Here is a 20640-nt window from a genome sequence, read left to right as displayed (position 1 = left end):
ATTAAATTAAACCATGTATCTTCTCAGACCATAATGGAATGAAGCTGGAAATCAACAACTTAGGAATCTCTAGAACATATGTAAACGCATGGAGACTGAACAACATGCTTCTGATTGAACAGTGGGTCATAAAAGAAATCAAAAGAGAAATCAAAAAATTTCTGGAAACAAATGAAGATGAAAATACAACATTTCAGGGCCGGTGCTGTGGTGCAGCAGGTTAACACCCTGGCCTAAAGTGCTGGCATCCCATATGGGTGCCGGTTCGAGACCCGGCTGCTCCACTTCCAGTCCAGCTCTCTGCTATGGCCTGAGAAAGCAGTGGAAGGTGGTCCAAGTCCTTGGGCCCCTGCACCCACATGGGAGACCACATAGTTACCTGTCAGGTAGCCCAGGGATTCTAGGAAATCCAAGCAATTAAAACCTTCAGCTTACTTTCTTCTTACTTGTGCCTTCTGTCGACTGAACACAAGCAGAATTTAGAAGGTAAAGGAATCCATTGATGCTGTCTACTGGGGTCCAGAGAAGTGTTGACACAGGTAGAGAGTGATTCTGGAGGGGGAAACATTGGGCCTTTTTCTGAAGGAATTGACCATCCAGCAGGGAGGATAGGTATCAAGCTAAGTTTAGCAAGTGTGGCAGGTGTGGTGAATGCTAGAGTGCTGTGGAAATTTATAATAGCTGTGCTTTGTCTGGTGAGTCAGGGAAAGCTGCTCTGGACATTTCTTTACACATCTTGGTTCTTTTTAGCAAAGCAGATACCTGGTCCTCTCCTCCATAGACTCTGATTTAGTAGCTGAGGTTGATCTGGTACTATGCATTTTTAAAATCTGTTTTTTTTTCTAAAGTTACTGAGAGGCTGTTATGCCTGTGACTTAAAGGTAGATATAATATATATTATTATATTATATTATATTATATATATATTATATTATATAATATATATATATATTATATATATATATTATATATATATATTATATATATATAATATATATATAATATATATAATATATATTATATAATATATAATATATATTATATTATATATAATATAATAATTGTGTATCTTTTATCTGTGCTCATACCTAGCTGCTTTTTCCTAGTGCTTTGCTCTGAACCTACAAATTCCTCAGTAGGCAATAGATAACAAGGAGCCTGGAAAACGATAGTGATAACAGTGGCACTTTGTCTCTTCTGGGGCCCAGGAGAGTGCATTCTAAAGCTTTGTAATTTCATAGAGGATCAAAGCCAAGGCCATTATGAGTTTTCTCAAGTGAACAGAATCTAAAGTAGCCTCTACTAGAATCATAATACAAGTAAAACTAAAAAACTTTAAAATGTACAGAATATATAGAGATGTAGTTTGAAATGAAAGAAGTAAAACGCTCATTTTAGAAACTTTAAAGATTTGAGATTCCTATATTTTAAAAAAATGAAAAATTTTATTATATATGTATATTTAAAGATTTACTCACTTGAAAGAGTTGGAAAGAGAGAAAGCTATCTTCTGAGGCTGACATTATGGCATTGTGGGTAAAGTACCACCTGTGATGCTGGCTTCCCAAATGGATACAAGTTCATGTCCTGGCAGTTCCACTTCCCATCCATCTCCTGCCAGTGTACCTGGAAAAAGCAGCAGAAGATGATCCAAATGTTTGGGTCCCTGCCACCCATGTTGAAGAACTGGATGAAGTTCTTGGCTTTGGCCTGGCCCAGTGCTGGCCATTGCAGCCATCTGGGGAGTGAACCAGCGGATGGAGGATCTCTCTTGGTATCTCCCTCTTTATAACTGACTTTCAAAATAAGTAAATAAACCTCCCGCATGGGAGACCCAGAGGAGGCTCCTGGCTTCAGATCAGCCCAGCTCTGGCTGTTGTGGCCATTTGGGGAGTGAACCAGCAGGTGGAAGACTTTTCTGTCTCTTTGTAACTCTGCCTCTCAAATAAATAAATAAATAAAATCTTAAATATTAAAACAGCATAATCAAATTAAAAAAAAGAGCTTAACAAGTAAAAAGCAAAAAGACCCTAGTTTAGTGGAAATACAGAAAATGGCTATAAACAGTAGAATGGAAAAATGACCCTTTACCCATATACAGTAAATTTTTAAAAAAGATTTATTGATTTACATGAAAGGCAGAGTTAGAGAAGGAGAGAGAGAGAGAGAGATCTTCCATTTGCTGGTTTACTCCCCAGATGGCCACAATGACTGGAGCTGGGCCAGGCCGGAGCCAGGAGCCAGGAGCCAGGAACTTCTTCCTGGTCTCTCATTGGGTGGCAGGAACCCAGATACTTGCGCATCGTCTGCTGCTAGCAAGAACTAATTTGAAACAGACATGAGACTGGATCCCAGACACTGTGATATGGAATGTGGACTGTCTAGCAGCAGCTTAACCTGCCATGCCCCAATGTGTGCCCTTCCTTGACCTCATGAGCAAATGGCATAAGGCTGAACCAAGTCAATGTCCTCAAAGATTTAGAAGCTGTGATGGTCTGAAATTGGTATCAGAACCTGAGTCTTGAAGGGAGCCAGAGATTGACTTGAAATTGTAGGTCAGAGCCCAAAAGGAGGACAGTCTCCCATGAGGATGCTGAGCTCCATGCGGAGTGTCTGAGCATGAGTGGGATAAGGAGGGTGACCATATGGGAGGGTAGGGAGAGTGGCAACTATAACCCATGTAGGATATTGGAGCCCAAGTGGAATGATGAGGGCATCCATACAGGAGTACAGTCAGCCTCAGGGCAGTAGAACCCAGGTGGAGAGAGAGGGCAGTGTGGTTGAGGGAAATGGCATCAGTCTAATGGTGAGTGTCAAAGTAGGGGTCAGCAGTGGTCGTCTTTAATAAGCGTGATGCCTGAGGACAGTGAGGGTTTCTGGGTGAAAAGTAAGAACCGTAGCAATGGGAGATTGGTTATATACCAGCCGTTGTTCAAATGGGTAACTCTATTAAGGAGCCAGGGCTTTTCTCTCCTGGAAAAAGGAATTAGAAATATTGAAAGGGTGTTGATATTATTAGATTAGAGTTGGAGACATTGGTGTAAACGCATCTTTTTTTTTTTTTTTTTTTTTAATGTACATGGGCACTTCAAAAAGTTCATGGAAAATGGAATTAGGTACTTTGGTCCAGAAGTTTAGAAATCCACAGATAGTTTTTTCATAATGCTCCAGGGCTTCAGCCTGCTCCAGCCCTGGCTGTTGTGGCCATTTGGGAAGTGAACCAGCAGATGGAAGTGTACACCCCCCAATCACTCTGTCTTTGAAACAACCAACCAAACAAACAAAAAGATATGGAACAGACAGAAACACGACTCTTTGGAAGGACTTTACTAATAAGGGAAGCAGAGAAGTTGGCCTAGATTGGGAGATAGGATAAGGGAGTTTGTTGGTTTTAACATGGAAACTATTATGGGATCTATGTTTATAGATGAGAAAGATCTGGGGGGAAAAGGCAAATGATAATGCAGGGGAGGGTACACTTTTAGAGACAATGATTACACTTTAAGAATGGGAATGAGGCGCTGGCGCTGTGGTGTAGTGGGTTAAGCTGCCGCCTGCAGTGCCGGCATTCCATATGGGCACTGGTTCGAGACCTGACTGCTCCACTTTCTATCCAGCTCTCTGGTATGGCTTGGAAAAGCAGTAGACGATGGCCCAAGTCCTTGGGCCCCTGCACCTGTGTGGGAGACCTGGAAGAAGCTCCTGGCTCCTGGCTTCGGATCAGTGCAGCTCTGGCCATTGTGACCAATTGGGGAGTGAACCAGCGAATGGAAGACCTCTCTCTCTGCCTCTCTTTCTCTCTCTGTGTAACTCTGACTTTCAAATAAATAAATAAATCTTCAAAAAAATCAAAAACATGAGATCTAGTATACACATGGAGGAATTAATCTTTTCTTTTTGATTTTTTTGAAAATTTATTTATTTATTTGAAAGGCAGAGTTAGGCAGAGACAGAGATACCTTCCATCTGCTGGCTTACTCCCTGGATGGCTGCAATGGCTGGGGCTGGGCGAAGCCGGAGCCAGGAACCAGGAGTTGCTTCCATGTCTCCCATATGGATGGCAGGGGTCCAAGCACTTGGGCCATCTTCCGCTGCTTTTCCCAGGCCATCAACTGGGAACTGGATTGGAAGTGAAGCAACCAGGACACTAACCAGTGCTGATATGGGATGTTGGTGTCTCAGATGGCAGCTTTACCTACTATGCCACAGTGCTAGCTGTGAGGGATTGATCTTAGGAGCAGGGACCATTATGACTGAAAGGAGTATAGGTTGATAATTTAATGGTGGAAAGATAATTATCTACAGATTGCTTTGATTTTTCCAGTGAAAATAGGATATTGAAAATGCATATTGTGCCAAAACTATGCCTGAATTTCAATTTTTTTGTACCCAGATAAACTTGAATTCCATTTTCCACAGACTTTGAAGTACCTGCATAGACTCTAAATTGTCAGTTGAGGGTGAGGAAGAAAAGAGATGATACTGGAGGTTTTGTGAGAAAGAGAAATTCATTGCTCTTGTTGAAAGATAGTCACTCTGATGTCCAATAATTCTTTCTCCACAGAACTTTTATTCTGAGGCATAAACATTAAGTGATATCTCTGGATATATTATAACTTTGAAACTATTAATTCCGCAGATTCTTTTTCATTGTGTCAAAAATATTCATCATGGAGGTCAAGTGACTGCCTGGTAATTCTCAACATTCAGTTTCGTTACCAGTTCCAAATTTTCACTTCTGTCATCTCTTTGGTATCTTACCCAGAATCTCATTATCTTACTTTTCATCCTTTGAAATCTAACTTAAAACCCTTTTGGACTTGTCTGATTTTATATATATGTCCTTTAAACCTGTGAGAGTCATAGAAGGCACACCCTTCCCACCTTTCCTTCCTACTCAGATCATTCCTATTCTAAGTAGTTTTCAAGTATTTTTGAGCTTCTGGTATCTTCTAGAAGAAGTATAGACCAGTGTTTCTCAATCTTGGCAGTATTGACATTTGGGTTGGATAATTCTTTGTTGAAAGGGAAGAAGAGGTGTCCTTTGCATCATAATATGTTTAGCAGCACCCCTAGCCTCTCTACTCACTAGAAAACAGTAACAATCTCCTGTTTTTATGCTGTTGTTCCATCCAGATTACCACATTGCCAAATATTCCTTCATGTGGAGGTATCGAAATTCTAATGTAGACTGATTGTTTCTTTAGTAAAGACGGTGTGGATTGATTGTGTTTTAGTAAAGGGGAGTGTAACTCCAAGTCTGGCATACAGTTACCTGTATACCAATTGTCTCTTTAAGTGTTTGTGAGAAGTTGGGTATAAGCTTAATATTTGTAAACTTTAAGTGATTTCAAGTGAACTGGATGGATATTCCTCTGATACAAGTGGACGTCAGAGGTTTGTGGGAAAATAGAATTAAAAAATAAACTAATTCTCAATATAAGCTCCTTCAACTTAAAAATACTTTTGTAAATGATGATATGAACCATTTAGTCTGCATAAATAAATGAACATCCTAGAAATTTAACCATGTCAGTGCAGTCTTTTTTTTTTTTTTTTTTTTTTTTTTTTTTTTTTTTAAAGATTTTTACTTATTTGAGAGGTAGAGTTATGGGGGTTGGTGGGGGAAAGAAAGGTCTTCCATCTGCAGGTTCACTCCCCAAATAGCTGAAATAGCCAGAATTGAGCCCATCTGAAGCCAGGAGCTTCTTCTGGGTCTCCCAAGTGAGTGCAGATGCCCAAGCTTGGGCCAGCTTCCACTGCTTTCCCAGGCCATAAGCAGAGAACTGGATTGCAAGAGGAGTAGCTGGAACATGAACCAGTGCCCAGATGGGATGCTGGTGCCACAGGTGGAGGCTTAGCCCATTATGCCACAGTGTCATTCATCCCAGCCCCCCCCCCCCCATTTTCTTTTTTGATTTATTTTTATTTGAAGGACAGAGTTAGAAAGAAAGAGATCTTTTATCTGCTGGTTCACTCCCCAAATGGCCGTAATGGCTTGAGCTGGGCTGATCCAAAAGCAGGAACCAGGAGCTTCTTCAGGGTCTCCCACATGGGTCGGTGCAGGGGTCCAAGCACTTGGGTCATCTTCCTCTACTTTCCCAGGCCATTAGCAGGGATCTGGATCAGAAACAGAGCAGCTGAGGCTTGAACCTATCCCATATGGGATACTAGCACTGCAGGCAGCAGCTTTACCCACTACACCATGGTGTGGGCCCCCAGTGCAGTCTTTTTTTTTTTTATTTTATTTTTATTTTATTTTTTTATGAATGCCCTTTGAATATTTTTAAGGTTATTAAAAAGAAGTCATAAGGAGCCAAGTAAGAACTAAAAGGTGGATACCTGAGCACTTCCTGTGGAAATTCACAAAGTTGCCCTTATTTTGTTTTGTTTTTTTTTTTTTTAAATTGTTCAGTTTTTTATTTGAAAGACAGAGACAGAGAAGGATCTTCTGTCCACCAGTTCACTCCTCTAATTCCCATAACAGCCAAGGCTAGGCCACAGACAAAGCCATGCACCCTGTTACCTGCTGCCTGCCAGGGTATAACCTTACTGGTGCTGGAGGCAGAGTCAGGACTCAAACCCAGTCATTCTTTTTTTTTTATTTTATTTATTTATTTATTTTTTTATTTTTTTGACAGGCAGAGTGGACAGTGAGAGAGAGAGACAGAGAGAAAGGTCTTCCTTTGCCGTTGGTTCACCCTCCAATGGCCGCCGCGGCCGGCGCGCTGCGGCCGGCGCACCGCGCTGATCCGATGGCAGGAGCCAGGAGCCAGGTGCTTTTCCTGGTCTCCCATGGGGTGCAGGGCCCAAGCACCTGGGCCATCCTCCACTGCACTCCCGGGCCACAGCAGAGGGCTGGCCTGGAAGAGGGGCAACCGGGACAGAATCCGGCGCCCCGACCGGGACTAGAACCCGGTGTGCTGGCGCCGCTAGGCGGAGGATTAGCCTAGTGAGCCGCGGCGCCGGCCAAACCCAGTCATTCTAATGTAGGATGCTTGCACTTAACCACTGCCCTGTGCCCACAAATTGGGCTGGTTTGATGATAGGAATGAGCAGTAATGTTGTGGTGGTGAGGAATTTTCTGGGTAAGATTTATTTTATTGTAGTTGAAAGGCAGAGTTAGAGAAGGAGAGACAGAGAGGATCTTCCATCTGCTGGTTCATTCCCCAAATGGCTGTGATAGCTGGGGATAAGCCAGGCCAAAGCCGGGAGCCAGGAGCTTCTTCCAGGTCTCCCCTGTGGATGCAGGGGCCCAAGCACTTGGGCCAGTTTCTGCGGCTGCCTTCCCTGGGCACACCAGTGGAGCTGGATGGGAGGTGGAGCAGCTGGGACTTGAACCAGCACCCATATAGGATACCAGTGCTGCATCCAGCGGCTTAACTCACTGCACCACAATGTTGGCTCCAGAGTGTTTTTATTTATTTATTTTCTAAAGTTTTGACTAATTTTCTCAAAACAGTCTCCTAATAAGCAGATGATATACTGTTCTTTGACCCTCCAGAAAGTCAACAAACAAAATGTCTTGAGCATCCTGTAAAAACACTCTTCCCATCACCTTTGCTGTTGACTAGTCTGCTTTTGCTTTGACTGGACCATTTTGAACTTTTGGTAGCTATTTCTTTGATTGTGTCTTGTCTTTAGGATTGTGCTGATAAAGCTATGTCTCGTGTCCTTTTACATTATTTTGAAGAAATGTTTCAGGATCTTAATCCCACTTATTTAAAATTTCCATTGAAAGCTCTGCTCCTGTCTGCAGTTGATATGTGTGCCAAAACTATCGTGCAGAAATTTTGCTTAACATAAAGTTGGAATTGTATAAGTTGAGCTAAAGGAGATGTCTGCAATGTTGCCTATTGTTTGTTTCTTTCCCTCCCTCCCTCCCTCCCTCCCTCCCTCCCTTCCTTCCTTCCTTCCTTCCTTGAGTTAATGAGAGACACAGAGAGAAAGGTCTTCCTTCCGTTGGTTTGCCCCCCAAAATGGCCTCTATGGCTGGAGCTACATTGATCCGAAGCCAGGAGCCAGGTGCTTCCTCCTGGTCTCCCATGCAGGTGCAGGGGCCCAAGCACCTGGTCCATCCTCCACTGCCTTCCCAGGCAACAGCAGAGAGCCGGACTGGAAGAGGAGCAACCAGGACTAGAACCGATGCCCATATGGGATGCTGGTGCCGCAGGCAGAGGATTAACCAAGTGAATCATGGTGCTGGCCCTGCCTATTGTTTCTATTGTTAATCATTGATCCTCTTCAGTTAGGGTATGGAGAATGTGAATTTTTTTCCTTAGAAATTAGTATGGGTGGTCTGCTACTGTGGGCTTCATCTTCAAAATTGTCTTGTCCCATCTTAAAATGAATTATCTGTCTATAAATTGCTGATTTCTTGGGGTGTTGTGCCCATAAACTTTTTATAAAACATCAATGATTTTACCATTCTACCCATTCTTTACCATAATGCGATGTTTATGTTTCAGTTTTAGCTTAATTCATGTTACTCTTGATAGGGGCTCTTTTCAAACTGATGTCTTATCCTTTTTAGTTCCTACTGATGCATCCTGTTCAGATATGTTATAACAAGTTAGTATGAGGTTTATTTTGGGCACAAAAGAATTTGGAAATCATATGTAGTTTTTTTTATAATATGAATTTTCTATAAATATTTGGAAACCTTAAATAGTGGCTGAGCAATGAAGTTTAATAAGACTCATGCATCTTTTGTATTTTCATTATAAAGGCACAGATTTGGTAAACATTCAGTATTAACTGATGTACATACTATTAGGAGATTTCTCTTTAGTTCCTTTAAGTTTTATAAATTGTAATTTGTTTTTAAGAAGTCTTATAATTTTTAAATTTTTGTGAAGTTTCAATACTATGGCATGAGCAAGAACAAAAATGGGGATAGGAAAATAAACTTGGTTTGTATACAATTAAAAAATTTGATACATGAATCAAGATACTTATCTGCAGTAGAAAATATTCTGTTTTTACAATTTATAAAGAATTACAATTTTTTAAAATCTGATCTTTATATAACCACAAAAAAATTAGAATTGCCAAGTGGTCTAATCTGTAATTTTTATTTATAATCCTAAGAAAGGATAATCATTCCTTCTTAATTTATACCGTGGGGGGTTGGCGCTGTGGCTCACTTGGTTGATCCTTCACCTGTGGCACCGGCATCCCATATGGGCTCTGGGTTCTAGTCCCGGTTGCTCCTTTTCCAGTCCAGCTTTCTGCCATGGCCTGGGAAAGCAATAGAAGATGGCCCAAGTGCTTGGGCCCCTGTACCCGCATGGGAGACCGGGAGGAGGCACCTGGTTCCTGGCCTCGGATCGACCCACCGCTGGCCATGGCAGCCATTTGGGGAGTGAACCAATGGAAGGGGGACCTTTCTCTCTCACTGTCTGTGACTCTACCTGTCAAATAAAAAAAAAAAAATTATACCATGGAGAACAACACAAAGTTCATTTGAAAAGTTGGAGGTCAACAGGTTCCCTGATAAAGAATGGTCAGGGCTGTGCACTTTTGCCATCTTCAGCAGGAATATATACAGTTGTGCAGGAGCCATGGCAGCTTCCTTTTCTCAAGTTTAATTTCATCTGGTAGCATGCTTAAACTGACTTCCAGAAGAGTTGGGGCATATGCCACCTTCCACCTTTTTACTGGGTGCAGGGGCCCAAGAAGTTGGGCCATCTTCCACTGCTTTCCTAGGCACATTAGCAGGGCGCTGGATTGGGAAGTGGAGTAGCCAGGACTTGAATCATTGCCCATATGTGATGCCAGCACTGCAGACAGTGGCTTTAACTGCTGCTCTACAATGCCAGCCCCACATGCTACCTTAAAAATTTATTTTCAAAGATATTAGGATTTTAAAAATATTTTTATTTATTTTTATTTATTTGAAAGAGAGACAGAGAGATTGTCCATCAGCTGGTTTGCTCTCCAAATTCCTGAAACAGCTGAGACTGGGCCAGGCTGAAGCCAGAAACTTGGAACTCAATTCAGGGCTCTTGTGTAGGTAGCATGAGCCATTCATTACCTGTTGCATTGCAGGGTGCCCGTTAGTAGGAAGCTAACTTGGACGTAGAGGTGGGGTTCAAACCCAGGCACTTTGATATGGGATGTGAGTGTCCCAAATGGTGTCTTAAATACTGTATCAAATGCCTGCCGCAGGATTTTTGACATAATGAGTGTTTGATAAAACTTGCCTATTACGTCATTGTATGTGTGATGATATTCATGGAAATTAAATATTCAGTTGTAAACTGTCAGGGGCCAATGCTGTGGTGTAGTAAGTTAAGCTGCCACCCACAATACTCACATCCCATATCAGAATTCTGGTTTGATTCATGGCTGCTTTGTTTCTAGTCCAGCTGCCTGCTAATGTGCCTTGGAGGGCAGTGGATAATGATCATAGTACTTGCATCCCTTTCCCTCAAGTAGAAAACCCAGGTGGAGCTTCTGGCTCCTGTGTTCAGCCTGGCTGAGACCTGCCTGCTGCCACCATTTGAGGAGTGAACCAGTGGTTGGAAGAAGATCTTTCTCATCTCTCCATGTCTCTGTTTTGCTCTCTGCCTTTCAAATAACTAAATCTTTTTTTGAAAAATAAAAGATCATAATGTTCTTTGAAACTATAGTTGGAACTAGATGTGAAGTAGCAAATTCAACATTTTCTCATTTTCTGTATTATCCTTTTTGCATGTTTGTTTACTTTTTCATATAAACCCTATAAGGTAGATTTTATTATTCTCCTCTGTTTCCCAGATAAGGAAAATGAGCCATAGACACTAGTTTCAAGAAGATCCAAGAGGTGGTAAGAGGTAGAGTTGAAATTTAAATCCAGAGAGTCTAGCTTCAGCACTGAACTCTAGACCTCTGCTGTACTTTTATTATGTAGATTGTTCTCTTTTATGGAGATTGCTGTTGAATCCTGTACTAACAGATCTCCCACAGTGAACAGTTATAAAGAAAAAAATGCATGATAATGTAGATACTAGCTGATGGAAAACATTTGGAACACGAATCTATAATAATTTAATGTAAATTATGTTCCAGAATTAAGTATTAGGGACTTAAAAATCGTAAATAGTAACATTCTCTTCTACAACTCCTGATCATTGCAGTTAAAAAATCTAGCTTTTTGCTTTAGTTTCTTCTTGATTATCTTGCCTTTGTCTAGTACCAGGAAAGAAGAGATGGAGTATGAAACCGAAGTCACACCAGGTTTATTTAGAAGAATAAAGCCTGGAAGGGGCTCACTCCCAGGTGAATGCATGGTAGAGAGTTGCTTGCAACCACCTCGCAGAGAGAGAGTCCCTTCCCTTACAGACTAGTGGTTTATAATAGTACAAAGTGGCAGGAAGGGGTTTGGTGGTCTGAGCTAAAGCTGGGCTGCCAAGATAGAGGGAGAGCTTGGGGCTGATTCTAAAGGTCCTTCAAGATTACAGTGTGAGTTGAGAGGGGTTTGGGCTAGGGCTGAGGCTGAGGCTGAGGCTGGACTCTGGGGCAGAGCTTCTGAGCTTTGGGGAGAGTGGTTGGGAGTGGGGAGAGCTCAGGCTGATGGCTGGACTCTTCAGATAGTGGTTTGTCCAGCATTCTAGGCAGGGTGGAGCTGGTCAAGGCAGGGCAGGGCAGGTCAGAACAGGATGCGGCATTGAAATGGGGGCCTGCTTGCTGTATGTAGGTGAGAGATCAATATGGATCTAAGGCTTTTAGTCTTTGCTCCATAATCTACTATTCTAATACCCCTGGAAAACTGTGGCTCTAGTACTGTTGTCTAGTTCCTGCCTAGCCTGCGATCCTGGCATACTACTGTTCTTACTCCTTGGTTTCAGTCCTAGCATATAAAGAGCTATCTGAACCCCAGGTGCCACTCTGCTTAATTTTTTTAAAAAGATTTATTTATTTGAAAGAGTTACACAGAGAGAGGAGAGGCAGAGATAGAGAGAGGGAGGTCTTCCATCCAGTGGTTCACTCCGCAACGGCTGGAGCCAGGAGCCAGGAGCTTCCGGGTCTCCCACGTGGGTGCTGGGGCCCAAGGACTTGGGCCATCCTCTACTGCTTTTCCAGGCCATAGCAGAGAGTGGAATCAGAAGTGGAGCAGCTGGGTCTTGAACCGGCGTCCATATGGGATGCCAGTGCTTCAGGCCAGGGCGTTAACCTGCTGCACCACAGCGCCAGCCCCAACTTTGCTTAATTTCGATTCTTTCTTGGAACTTCGTCACCCAGACAGTCCAGATTGGACATTATTACCAAGAACTACTTAAATTGTACCTAAGCTTATTTATACATGTGGACCAATATTCCTAAATTCACTGTACATCAGTGGCACTTAAACTCAGAGATTGGTTTAGTAGGATCAAGAGTCATTTATTTATTTATTTATTTTTGACAGGCAGAGTGGATAGTGAGAGAGAGAGACAGAGAGAAAGGTCTTTTGCCATTGGTTCACCCTCCAATGGCCGCCACGGCTGGCGCTCTGATCCGAAGGCAGGAGCCAGGTGCTTCTCCTGGTCTCCCATGGGGTGCAGGGCCCAAGCACTTGGGCCATCCTTCACAGCACTCCCTGGCCACAGCAGAGAGCTGTCCTGGAAGAGGGGCAACCGGGAAAGAATCCGGTGCCCCGACCGGGACTAGAACCCGGTGTGCCGGCGCCACAAGGTGGAGGATTAGCCTGTTGAGCTGCGGTGCCGGCCAAGAGTCATTATTTTTAAAAGTTCCCTAGCTGCTGCTTATCTGAGGATAGATGGTAATCTTCGTTTTTGACAATACTCAATTCTCAAATAGTGGTCCCAAAACAGATGTTTCACCAATATTGTATAAGGTGAGAAAAATAAGTACTTAATGGTGAGTTTTTTTCCTTGGAAACCTTTTACTGAAAGAATAGAAACTTCATGCATTTCAACTTTAGGAACATAGTGATTCTTTGCACCGCACCTGTCCTCCCACCCACACTCCAATCCTTCTTTCTCCTCCTCCTCCTCATCCCATTCTTATTTTTTACTAAGATCTATTTTCAATTAACTTTATACCCATATGATTAACTATATTAATAGTTCAACAAATAGTATAAAAAAAAACCTGTTCCTTAACATTTGAGACAAGGGCTGTTCAAATTCATTGCATCTCAAAGTGTGAATTTTACTTTTATAGATTACCTTTTAGGTGCTCTCTTAGTTATCATGGATCAGGGAGAACATATGGTATTTTTCCCTTTGGGTCTGGCTTGTTTCACTAAGTGATGTTTTCCAGTTTCATCCATTTTGTTGCAAACAACAGCATCCCTCCCTCCCTCCTTCCCTTCTTCCCTCCCTCCTTCCCACTGTAGTATTCCATGGTGTACAAATCCCATAATTTCTTTATCCAGTCTTCAGTTGACAGACATTTGGGTTAATCTCATATGTTAGCTATTGTGAATTGAGCTGAAATAAACATGGGGATACAGATCATCTCCATTTGTTTCCAGAAATTTTTTGATTTCTCTTTTGATTTCTTCAGTGACTCACTGTTCATTCAGGGGCATTTTGTTCAGTCTCCATGTGTTTGTATAAGTTCTAGAGATTCTTGAGTTGCTGATTTCCAGCTTCATTTCATTGTGGTCAGAGAAGCTGCATAGTATGATTATGATTTTTTTTTAATTTTCTGAGACTTGCTTTAAGGCCTAGTATGTGTTATATCCTAGAGAAAGTTCTATGGACTCATGAGAAGAAAGTGTATTCTGTGGCTGTAGGATGAAAAGTTCTGTAGATATCTATTAGGTCCATTTGGTCTGTAGTGTCGATTAACTCTGTTGTTTCCTTGTTGATTTTCTGTCTGGTTGATCTGTCCATTGCTGGAAGCGGGGTATTGAAGTCCCCCATTACTATAGTATTAGAGTCTGTGTCTCCCTATAAATCCAGTAACATGGGAGCCTTGTAATTAGGTGCATATATGTTTATAATGGTTACATCTTTCTGTTGAATTGATCCCTTAATCATTACATAGTGCCCTTCTTTGTCTCTTTTTGTTTGATATTAGAAAGGCTACATCAGCTCTTTTTTGGTTTCTGTTAGCATGGAATATCTTTTTCCATCCTTTCCCTTTTGGTCTAGTGTATCTTTGTTGGTGAGATGTGTTTCTTATAGGCAACAAATAGATGGGTTTTGTTTTTTAATCCATTTAGCCAGTCTGTATCTTTTTTACTGGAGTGTTGAGGCTATTTACATTCAAGGTGACTTGATAAGCAATGACTTGGCCCTGCCATTTTTCCATAAATACTCCTTTTGTTTACTTTGGATTTTCTTTGTATTTTTACTGGGAGATTTTCCACTGTCACCTTCTTTCATAGTGATGACCATGTTTATGTGTTTCTGTGTGTAGCACATCCTTAAGCATCTTTTATAAGCCTGGATGGGTGGTAACAAATTTTTTCAATTTCTGTTTTCTGTGAAAGGTCTTTATCACCTTCATTCATAAATGAGAGCTTTTAGGGAACAGTATTCTGGCTTGACTGTTTTTTTCTCTTAAGACTTGGAATATATCTTGCCATTCTCTCCTAGCCTGTAGGGTTTCTGATGAGAAGTCAGCTGTGAGTCTTAATTGGAGATTCTCTGAAAGTAATCTGATGTTTCTCTTTATGCACTTTTTAGAATCTTATGTTTTACTGTGGAGAGTTTGAGTACAGCGTGATGTGGTGAAGATCTTTTCTGGTCATGCGTGTTAGTTCTGTGTGCTTCTTATACTTGGATGTCCCTTTCTCCAAATTAGGGAAATTTTCTGTAATTCTTTCACTAAAAAGTCTTTCTAATCCATTCTTTCTTTCCACGCCTTCAGAAATTCCTAAGACCCATATGTTGGGTCATTTGATAGTATACCATAAATCTCCAATACTTTTTTGTTTTGTTTTGTTTTCTAAGGGAGCTTACTGCTCTAGTCTAGGGGAAGATAGTTAAAAACTTTGAGAGAGTACAATCTCAGGGATGAGTTTGGGAGAAAATGGCAAAGGAAACTCCACTCAAATTAGAAGGACACTGTGGATCTATGTGGAGGGTGTGGACCTGCACAACAAAGGACCCCAGCAGCTGAGAGCCTCAGCACCAGCTTTGGAGAGGGAAGTGAGACCAGACTGTAGCAGCCCAAGATACTGGCGATAAAGTTCCAGGAAGAGCCTGGTGTGAGTCTGGCTTGGAACCCTGTGGAAGTTGATGTACCTGCCAACCTGGAGGGAAAAAAGGGGAGCGAGTTTCTCTCTCCAGGACCACCCAACACCAGCGTCCTGTAATCTGAAAGCAGGCAGCTGCCATAACAGCTGCACCAGCTCATGTCTGCACCCAGCAACCAGGTGAGAGGAGTCACTTGAATCTGGCTGGGAAAATGATCAGAGCGCTGGGTGCACATGACTGTGGGAACCTTGTGATCTGGGACTTTGAAAACACTGGCCGCATAGAGGGCACAGGGCGTGGCTGGGTGTTTGGCCATTCACTGTGGGCAGTTTTACATGCTCTGGGCTCCCTGATTCACTGGTCAGAGTCATTGCTGAGAAATCTGTGCTCATACCAACGACTGCATGGATCCTTTGTGTGATTCTTTTGTCAGCATGGTTGAGTTTTGTACCCACTGGGGCTAGTGCTCTGGCATTGGTCTCCTTGGAAGAGAGGAGGTAAGCTTGAGAATATACCGACAGAGCTGATCAAACCTCCCCTCTTATTAAAAAAAAAAAAAAAGATGTTTACCACGCTCAACTTGGATGTCACCTTGAATGCTCCCTTCACCCTGGAGCACTAAACTGAGTTTCAAGGCCACACCCAGCATATGCCTCTGGGTATCCATTGAAAGAATGGACACTCCACTAAGCCACAGAGGCATAGTCCAAAGATAAAAGCCATCAAGGGGCAGTGGGGGGCGGGGGGAACGACCCAACAAGAATCTTTACAGATGCCTAAAAATAAGTGTAGTAATTCAAGAAATAAGAACAGAGAAGACAACATGACAGCTCCAAAAGTACACAACACTTCAATACTAGAATGTGAAGATGAAAGATTGGAGAAATGCCAGAAATGGAATTCAAAAAAATTGGTTGTAGGGTTACCTAGAAATAACCATAAGCAAATTCATGAACTAAAGAAATCTGTGCATGACATGAATGAAAATTTCTCCCATGAAATTGAGATTTTAAAGATAAATCAAAATGAAATGTTGGAAATGAAGAATTCAGTAGATCAAATAAAAAAATAGTGGGAGCAACATATTCAATGAAGCAGAAGAAAGAATATCCAAGTTAGAAGACAAATCTCTGGAAATTTTACAGTCAGACCAAAAAAAGAAGAGGAAATTAGAAAACTAAAACAGTGTTGGAGATTTATGGGTAAACTTTTTTTTTTTTTTTTAAATAAGCCACTAGTGATACTAACATAAGGAAAGAGCTGTTTTTCTGAGATTATATCTTTCTTGGGGGCGGAGATGGTCTGTGTTAAATTGATTTATAAAATGATAGTGAATAGAAACAGTAACTTACTTTATTTTAAAATTTTTTTATTCATTTATTTATGCGTACCCCTCAGTGGCCACAATAGCTAGTGCTGAGCCAGGAACTCTGTCTGGGTCTCTGAAGATGAGTGGCAGGGACTCAACTGCTTGAACCATCACTGCTGCCTCCAAGGGTGTACATTAGCAGGAAGCTAGAATGGAAAGTGGAGCCAGGACTCAGTCTCAGGCATTTTGATATGGAATTGGACTCCTTGAAGCGACAACTTAAAACACTGTGAAAGATGCCTGTCCTGGGACTGGTGCTGTGGCACAGTGGGTTAACGCCCTGGCCTGAAGTTCTGGCATCTCATATGGGCACCTGTTCGAGTCCCGGCTGCTCCAATTTCGATCCAGCTCTCTGCTATGGCCTGGGAAAGCAGTAGAAGATGGCCCAAGTCCTTGAGCCCCTGCACCTGTGTGGGAGACCTGGAGGAAGCTCCTGGCTCCTGGCTTTGGACTGGCACGGCTCTGGCCATTGCAGCCAATTGGGGAGTGAACCAGTGGATGGGAGACCTCTCTCTCTCTCTCTGCCTCTCCTCTCTCTGTCTTAACTCTGACTTTCAAATAAATAAATAATTTTTTTTAAAAAAAGATGGCTGTCCCTATTTTATTTTTAAAGGGAAAAATGTCAAGTGGCTGGCATTGTGGTATAGTGGGTTAAGCTGCCTCTTGTGGAGTCAGCATCCCATGTTGAAGTGGTGGTTTGTGTCCTGGCCACTCTGCTTCTGATCCAGCTTCTTTTTTTTTTTTTTTTAATTTTTAAAAATTATTTATTTGACAGGCAGAGTTACAGACAGTGAGAGAGAGATGGAGAGAAAGGAAAGGTCTTCCTTCTCACATAGGTGGCAGGGGTCCCCAGACTTGCACCATCTTCTGCTGCTTTTCCTAAGCACATTTAGTGGCGAGCTAGATTAGAAGTGGAACAGTTGGGGCTTGAACTGGTACCCTACGGGATGCCAGTGTCACAGGTGGTGGCTTTACATGCTATGCCACAACACTAGTCCCCCCCAGTATATCTTTTATTGTTATTCTAAACATATGATTTATTTAGCACTAATAAGCAGAATTCAGTCTTTTTCTATTGGCAGCCATTTTACTACAGACATTGAAGGTCTAGGTAGGAATTTTAGTAGTCTACCTTTAAACTTATTTCATTGATATAATGCTTGTAAATAGTTCATGTTCAGTTTAAGGTTCATTCCAATGCTGTTTAAGGACTAAGAATCATTCTAATAATTTTTAAAAGTATGAAATTAGGGATTCATTTAAAATACTGATGATGGTAATGGTATATTGAAAAAAAAAAAGCTACTAAAAGCTGCTCTTCCAGGTCACAGGATAGGTTTTGAGGTTGAAAGGAGAATTATGTAGATTTAATATGAATGGGACAAATTGGCCATGTAAATTTAATGTGGTGAACCTCAACTTTTCTTGAATTTTGTTGTGTCTTTGTTTTTGCATAGAAGCAAAGGTTAAAGCTTGTAAATAAACATGCCTTATTGGCTAAAAAAACCAATGCCTAGTTTATGTTAATGTGCAAGAACTCATAAGGTCATTTTCCTTTTACTTTGCCTTCTACCAATATCACAATCACATTTAATCATACATGAGCAAATAACAGCTAAATCATGCATATACTTTCTCAATATTCCTGATTTTGGATTATGGAGACTCTTCTGGTTAGATTAAGGTAGAATACTTCTGTGTCTATCATATAAAAATTTACTTAAATATATTAACTTTTTTCATTCCTAATAGTAAGATTTTCTAATACTACTTATGAAAATAAGTCATGGCCGGCGCCGCGGCTCACTAGGCTAATCCTCCGCCTTGCGGTGCTGGCACACCAGGTTCTAGTCCTGGTCGGGGCGCCGGATTCTGTCCCGGTTGCCCCTCTTCCAGGCCAGCTCTCTGCTGTGGCCCGGGAGTGCAGTGGAGGATGGCCCAGGTGCTTGGGCCCTGCACCCCATGGGAGACCAGGAGAAGTACCTGGCTCCTGCCATTGGATCAGTGTGGTGCGCCGGCCGCGGTGCGCCGGCCATGGTGGACATTGAGGGTGAACCAATGGCAAAGGAAGACCTTTCTCTCTGTCTCTCACTGTCCACTCTGCCTGTCAAAAAAAAAAAAAAAAAAAAAAAACTTTCATTAAAAAAAAATAAGTCATAAAAATCTCTGTCTTGGTCAGTGTCCTTCTTTTAAAGTTCAATAGAGCATATATAGATATAACTAAATAATCTCAACATTTAACCATAATTATATGCTAAGAATAGTATGAGGTCACTCCTTGGAGTTATTCCTGTGAATATACCAACAACTAAGTATCCTATTAGATTGGAATCAGGCAGCCCATTTGTTTTTCTAAATAATAAATGCAGACCAAGAACATTAACTTAACTAAGTGAACTGATTTGAAGTACAAAACAAAAACTAAGACATCTGGATCCTTCAGCTAGTTACTTAGCTCTGTTACCTTGGGTAAATGATTTAATCTCTAGGCTTTAGTTTCCTGATGTGTAAATAGAGAGGTTGATCTTTGAAGTCCCTTCTGGCCCTAAAGGCCTATGATTAGATTTCACACCTGTATTATACTCACCAAGTAGATTAGAGTCTCAGAAAAGGAAAAGGCAGACTAACGTTTAAAAAAAAAAAAAAAAAGAAAGAAAATGAACCCAGTGTGGGAAAAAGCCAAGAAATCCAAAGATAGGCTGTGCAGGGAGTGCTGTGCACTGTTCTAGAGAATTTTTATGTTAGAAATTTAAATGCACGTACATAAAGACTAACTGCTCCTGACCATTTTAAATTTTTTTCATTTTTTAAAAAAGATTTATTTATTTGAAAGGCAGAGTTACAGTGACAGGGGAGGTGGGATAGATGTATTCCATCAGGTGGTTCACTCTACTTTCTACAGTTGAGAAAGAGGCCACACTCACATAACTTTTGTTACATATATTATTATTCTATTTGTGTTACCTCTTACTGTACCTAATTAATAAATTAAGCTTTAACATAGATATGTATGTATGTGTATATAGAAAATGTATGCTCTAGAGCTTGGTACTGAAGTTTCAAGCATCCACTGAGAATTTTGGAACATATGCTACGTGGATAAATGGGGGGATCCTACTGTATTGTGCAGCTGATTGATATAATGGCAGAGGAACCAGTGTCAGGAAGTTGTCCCTGAAGGTGTGTAGCAAGGGTAGTTAAATGATCTGAGAATCAGTAAGGCTAACATAGAGAAGACTGTATTTAAAATACTTTGTTAATATTGAACTCTAGTGTTGGATTTACCCATAGTGGAATGACTGTAGATTCAAATTTGAGATCTTTGGAAGCAGAGCAACGCTGAACAACAGAGAGGCTAATGTGAAACAAATGAAAGTCAGTAGGATCCCCAGATTACAAAGAACTGTTTTATGAGAGAGCCAGATGAGATCAGTGATATGGTCAGAAATTAGAGAATTAGGGGCTGTCATTATGGCATAGTGGGTTAAGCCACTGCCTCCAACGGTAGCAGTTTGTGTCCTGGCTGCTCCACTTCAGTTCCAGCTCCCTGCTAATGGCTTGGGAAAAGCAGCAGAAGATGGCTCAAATGGTTGGGCCCCTACACCCATGTGGGAGACCTGGAAGAAGCTCCTGGCTTTGGCCTGGCCCAGCTGATACAGCCATTTGAAGAGTGAATCAGCAGTTGGAGGATCTCTCTCTGTATCAGTAACTCTGTCTTTAAAATAAATAAATCTTTAGTAAAAAATAAATTAGAGCAATAAGGAAGATATTAGATAACATGCAGATAATACGCCTTGTTTTACATAATAGCTATGTTCTGATAGTGTATAAATTTATATTAGATCAATCCAATCATTTTAATGGTACTAAGAATGCATACTATTTTAAAGAACTTTATAGAGAATTATTCTGTATTTTTTTAAAAAGATTTATTTATTTGAAAGAGTTACACAGAGAGAGGGGGAGAGGCAGAGAGAGAGAGCAAGAGAGCACGCGAGTGAGTGAGAGCGATCTTCCATCTGTTAGTTCACTCCCCAGTTGGCAGCAACGGCCAGAGCTTTGCTGATCCGAAGTCAGGAGCAAGGAGCTTCCTCTGGATCTTCCCATGTAGGTGCAGGGGCCCAAGGACTTGAA

General features: G+C 41.5%; 1 protein-coding gene across 10 annotated transcripts in view; it reads left to right on the top strand.

Annotated features, from left to right (window-relative positions):
• FNBP1L (formin binding protein 1 like) overlaps nucleotides 1-20640 on the top strand; it is a 125295-nt gene that overhangs the window by 13682 nt on the left and 90973 nt on the right. The gene's annotated exons all lie outside the window — the stretch shown is intronic.

The sequence above is a fragment of the Oryctolagus cuniculus genome, chromosome 7, assembly GCF_051225735.1.
Source record: "Oryctolagus cuniculus isolate XC-2025 breed Fujian yellow rabbit chromosome 7, ASM5122573v1, whole genome shotgun sequence".
Taxonomy (NCBI): domain Eukaryota; kingdom Metazoa; phylum Chordata; class Mammalia; order Lagomorpha; family Leporidae; genus Oryctolagus; species Oryctolagus cuniculus.
Note: the sequence above shows the minus strand (reverse complement) of the source record. Positions and strands in the feature narration are given on the sequence as shown.